At 51.4% G+C, this 5,836-nt stretch overlaps 1 pseudogene; it reads right to left on the bottom strand.

The window, feature by feature from the left end:
* Positions 1 to 4,133: 4,133 nt before the first annotated feature.
* On the bottom strand, positions 4,134 to 5,109 carry LOC125532574 (annotated as a pseudogene).
* Between the last annotated feature and the right edge of the window lie 727 nt (positions 5,110 to 5,836).

The following is a 5,836-nucleotide window of genomic DNA, read 5'->3' on the forward strand; positions in this document are numbered from 1 at the left end:
ACCAGGTCGAACTTCTTTATCAGTTGGTGGTTGTGCTCGTCAAAATACTCATTGACCACCCACTGTGCTCCATCTACGTTTAGCTTACACCGGACATGGCACTCAGTCTTCTGAATGATACCTCTCTTTCGTTCCAGAACGACAGGCGCATCGCCTTTCCCCTTCTTGTTCATGCGTGCCTTGTGGCACCTCAACTCACCTCTGCTGTACTCGTTAGTTTTCTTAATTTTCCTATGGTACTCAGTGTTGACCGCAAACCCATGGAACTTTGCATATGTCTGGTAGTATTCCTTTGCTGCTTCGAATGACTCAAATCTCTGCCCAATGTACGGTGGCTAAGGCACCACGATCTCTGATTGCCCACCATCTTCATCCCCTTGCGCATCATCGTCAGTTTCATCGTTCACTTCAGTATGGGCGGCAGCCCCATCTACCTGAGAGTTGCCAGTGCTTGTGTTCAAAGGGGTGCTTGCCGGCATTGCTGGAATGATTGCCATTCCCGACTCTGACTCGAAATTGTTTGCGGCATGTTTGTCTGCTGTCTGGTGGAACACGTCTTCCGTGCGCTCAGAGCTCCCCGCAGTAGATGTGTCGCGCCGCTGTGCATTGTAGTTGTAGGTTCTGTAACAGGGAAAAACAGGTACGAGATTAAGAATTTTGTGTTGGATAACATGTGGATCGCAACGGATCACACCATCTTCGAGTGATTTTCCATGACATCTTTTACAGACAGCAAGCCGTCAGTCTGTGGGTGGTCATTTTTATGGCAGCTGTAGGTGTGCAGACATGGCACCTACTGTTCAACAAACATGGCAACCATTGTTTTGCCTACAAATAACTACAAATAGCAAATGTAGCGCTGTTTTTTGTGGTTCAGATATTTTCCCTCTACCTTGTTGTGTTGTATTTGACCATCGTGTGTGGTCTGCTACACCATAATGACATGATCCACCAGGAATTTGCGAATCTTGCCAGGAGACGTTTGCCGGGTCACCGCCAGCGTAATAACCTGCAATCATAGTAGTGGTTGGTCAAATCGCGGCAAACGCATTTCGTGCTAGCACGGCAAATGCAGTTGCCCTTATGTGGCAAATGCATTTTTGCTTGCATGGCAACTGAAGTTGCATCGGTAGGGCAATCACAGTTTGTTATTAGATGGCAATTGCAGTTGTCATGAAATGGCAACTGCATCTTTTCCTACATGGCAACTGCAGGTGTGCAGAGATGGCAAATGTTGTTTTTAATACATGGCAACCGTAGAAGACCAGTCATGGCAATTTTTGTAGTTGTCAACTATGCTCCTTGTGCTGACTGAGCATCCGCATCTTCACTATGTTTATGGACTCACCTGTGTACGACGTCGATGGCAGGTACATGGGTGCTGCCCGATTCCACTTGCTGCACGAAGGCTCTGCATTTTACACCCGTGATAACTCGTGAGTCCTTTTGCCATCTTTTTTTCATGTTCATTTTTCATGTCCACAGCATTATGTGCTCTTTTTTCATTTTTGCATTACCTTGATTAGCCATACTAGCTAGTTGGAGTTGGCTACCCGTACATTTGTCAGCGTTAGCGCCTTGTGACTGCACTTGCCACGGGCCCCCCCTAAGAGTGTTCTGGTCATAAGAACCTGCAAGACAAATGACAGTGCACGACATAAGTAGAATGTCATGTCCATCGTCGCGAAGATGGCAAATGTTTCTCTTCATTTTTTAGCACGCATCGTACCTACGCCTGCATACTGTTCTAGCAGCGGCAGCAACGGCCCTGCAGAGATGAGCTGACTGTACTCTGATGCATCGAAAGGTGGCGGCGTTTCTGGCCTTTGAGAACTCCAATCATCTGCACCATCTTTGTGATTCATTCTTTTCCGTGTCTCGCTTCTGTTCTGATGTGCTCTCAATCACTGGATGAACAAGAAGGCATCAACAATCCAAATTTTTTTTATCATTGTGCTGCTTGCATGTAGAAGTTAACACGTCAGTGCTATCACATTTTCATGCGTTGGCAACCAACATATCATGGCTAGTAGGACATGCACATCCACTATCCTTTTCTAAAATCTGGTGCTAGCTATCCGTTTGATTCGATGGCATCAGGCTCTACAATAGGATGGCAAGCAATAAGTTGACATGGTGGCAGTTGACGACAATGACAGGTGGCAACTGACGTTATACACCAATGGCAATTAATTTTCACACCCCCCATTATTCCAAATTTATCAATTCTCTCTCCCTTTTTATGGATTCCTGCACATCCATTCATTCACCAACTAGGAGCATCAACCTACTGAGAACTCACGGTTATCTCTAGCGTACTACATGGCAGATCTAGTGTATTCTGCTTGGCAACTGCGAAGTCACACAACGTATGTAGTGTTTTAACCCTGTAGGATGGATCTAGTTGCCAACTTCGTTGGTAATTTTGCAATTTTCTGCCCAGAAGGAGGATGAGAAACAGTAGGGAGATCGGGAGATTCACCTGCTTTTAGCTGGTCGTCTCTGGAGGGCGTTGTTGGAGTGGGGGTTGGGGGGTGGGATGGGGTGGGGGGAGATAAGGGGTGTGGTTTGCGGTGGGAGCGCCCTACAGATCCTCCCTGGTTGCCATGGCAACCAGAGATGGCCGGCGACGGAGGTTGGGGTTCGACAGGCGGGGGGCGAGGGCGCAGACGAGAGAGGGGACGGATCGGAGGCCGGGAACGGCTGGGTCGTGCGGGCAGCGGCTCGTCTGGCCCAGACGAGGCAATGCGGACGGGGTTGCCACGCACCGGACGTGCGGGCGCGCTTTTGTGCGCGCGGACGGAGTCGTGCGGGGCGGTTCCCGTCCATGCCACACGATGCGTGCGGGCGGGTTGCCCTCCACACTACACGTGTGGCAGTTATCGGCTTCCTAAAACTAACACGGACATACACGGCAACACACGTAATCAGCCAAGTACAACTCTTAGCCGGACTCAACTAGATAACTTTCCTAATCTAATTACACGGTCACGCTGATTACAATAATGATAATCCTAACCGGATATAACTTTGCCATGCATCCAACGCACATAGTACATCCACTAACTCATCTATGTTTGGATTATTCCAACAATTACCCCCTAATACAAACATCTGACTCTTCACTCGACGAAACATGCAGACGATTCTTTATTCATCTTGTCATGTCGGCTGCGTCCGGTGATATGACTTATCAAATCACAACTTCTCTCTTCATGCAACAATGGCCACCACTTCATCGTCACCGCAACTTCGTTTGCATACCGACTCATAGAATTTAATCAACGATTACCCAGACTACCAGCCACGCTGTCACATCTTAGCATGCTACATGCGCCTCATGCAGGAACTCAACTTAACTGGTGCGCGTACATCTTCACGTTGATCTCCATCTTCTTGTAGGTTGCTTGCACACGGGAAGACACATCTTTTCACCCGCCACATCTTCACTTTCTCGTTCTCATTGGTGACACAACTTACCAAACGACGCCTCATGTCCAGGGCAACACAACTCGCCATATACGTGCAACTCATCTCCACCGTATATGAACTCGCCGGAACTCCACAACCACGAACGGGAACGCAAGGCACAATTCCTTTTTTCCATCCGCACTCGCTCTCAATTCTTCTTCGCCAGTGACGCATCTCAACTGCAGCAGAAGACTCACACCCCCGAGTTCTTGGACGCACCTTACGAGAACTCATGTTCAAACCTTGACGACGGCTCACAACTTTGTCGCCTCTTCCTCGCTCCCCCCGAACGACGATCTTGACGAGATCTTCTAGCACCGCACCTCGGCACTACCGCTCCCGTCAACCTCCTCCAGGTCGTTTTGTCGAACGACAATCATCCGTCGCCTCGCTTGCGAGAGCGTCCTCGCTGCCTTCTTGTCGCCGCTCCGCCGAACAAAAATTGCCCGATCCTCCCTGTCGCCGCTCCAACGACAGTTGCATGCTCCTCCTCGTCGCTGCATCCCAGCGACTATATCGCCCATTCCTCCTCATCGCTACACCAGCGACTGTATTGCCCGCCCCGAGGCGCTAGCAGGGTCGCCACCCCGGGGCAAGCGCAGCTTCACTCAAACCTTGCTCTGATATCAATTGTTGGAAATTCGCCACAGGATCGATTCACATCAAATCACACGATGAACACGCGCACACAAAATTGATAACCAAGGTGCGCGGAGGCGATTCAGGGCGTTGCCGGCGACGGACACAAGGTCCTTGGATAGATTGACGCCCACGTTGCCCTCGCCGTCCTCCTCCTGAAAGATGCACCCGTAGGAGGCGCCCTCATCCGCGCCGCCGTGGTGGTCCGCACCAGGTGTGCCAGCCGGAACCATGCCATGGCCTTGTCCTCGGCCGCCGTCGACAGCAGCGCCGCGGGACCGGCCACACGGAACAGCACGTTGGAGAGCTGCATGGCGCGCTCTTTGCCCACGTAGAAGTTGGGCGTGATGGTATCCGTGGACACCACCAGGGAGCGCCCGCCGCAGCTGCCAGGCATTGCCCGCAGCACCCCGGCCGCTAGCCCTGCTGAGATCACGCCCGCGCTGCACCCCATCCCGGACAGGTTCACGCTGCAGACGTCGCTTCGGAGCCCGTACCTGCGCACGATCATGTCCGCAAGGGACGGCTCCGGGGCGAACACGCCGCAGTTGATGACGACGACCTCGACCGTGTCTGGGGCAATGCCCGTCTTGGCAAACAGGTCGTCGATCGCGGAGAAGATGACCTGCTTCGCCTCGGCGCGGCAGTCCTTGAGGTTGATGCGCGGTGGAATGTGGTGCTGCGCGAGGGGCGGGCTGGTCTCGTTGCCGATGCCGCTGCCGCTGCGGTCGAGCATGCGCGCCATGAAGCGGACGCTGGGGTCGTCAAAGAAGGGCATGAGCTGGACGTGCTCCACGATGGTGGAGATGGGGAAACGCCAGCTGGGACTTGGGAGGAAGCAGGCGTAATCGACGAGGTACACGGTGCGGGGGCGGTTCATGAGGTACGCCGCGGCCACGACGGCGGGAAGAATGCCGACAAGGAGGAGGTGGATGGGTGACAAGCTGAGTAGGTGCATGGTATTGAGTACTACGATGGTCATTGCGAGGACTAACACAGCAATGGAGATGGCTTGACCCATATATGGTACTGCTGGCCGGCTCAACAGCCAATGAGAGAGATAGCTGTTTGTCCTCGTTTCTAGCTAAGAGCATCTACAATGGCCGCATAAAAATCTGGCGCCCAATAAAAGTTATAGCGCGTCACTTTAGCATTTTTAGTGCGCCGGGACCAATATCGTTTTTGCAGACGCCAAAAAACGCGCGCACAAAAAGCACACAGTGCAAATTGTGAAGCGCGCGCAATCGGGAGCCCAAAATATGCTGCGCGCGATAGAGTTTTTCAATGCGCGTCCAAAAACTTTTAGCGCCACAGCATCTGCTGGAGCTGTATGGCGCCCAAAAAAATAAAATTTTAGTGCGCGGAGCTTTTTTTAGGCGCCTGTTGGAGATGCTCTAAACAGTACTCTATGCTATGTAGTAGGCAGATCACAGACAAAGGACCTACTAACCCAATCGATACAACCGTGGCCTGGCGATCTTACGGTCGTGGCTGGCACATATCGCGAGGTGTATGTACGCACCAGATAAGCGGGCCAGGGCGCACCTGCTCTATAATATATTTTCATTGTTTAACTATACGTTATTAGCTCATAAAAAGGTTTAACTATGCCTTATAGTCATGGCTGGTCCTCCCGTTGTTATTTTCTTGTGCTGTATATTCATCATTTCAGTTAGTTTTTGTTGTTCTACTATGGTCAAATCTGCTTTTCCTTCACAACGGTAAT

This window comes from Triticum urartu, chromosome 1 (assembly GCF_003073215.2).
Source record: "Triticum urartu cultivar G1812 chromosome 1, Tu2.1, whole genome shotgun sequence".
In the NCBI taxonomy this organism is placed as follows: domain Eukaryota; kingdom Viridiplantae; phylum Streptophyta; class Magnoliopsida; order Poales; family Poaceae; genus Triticum; species Triticum urartu.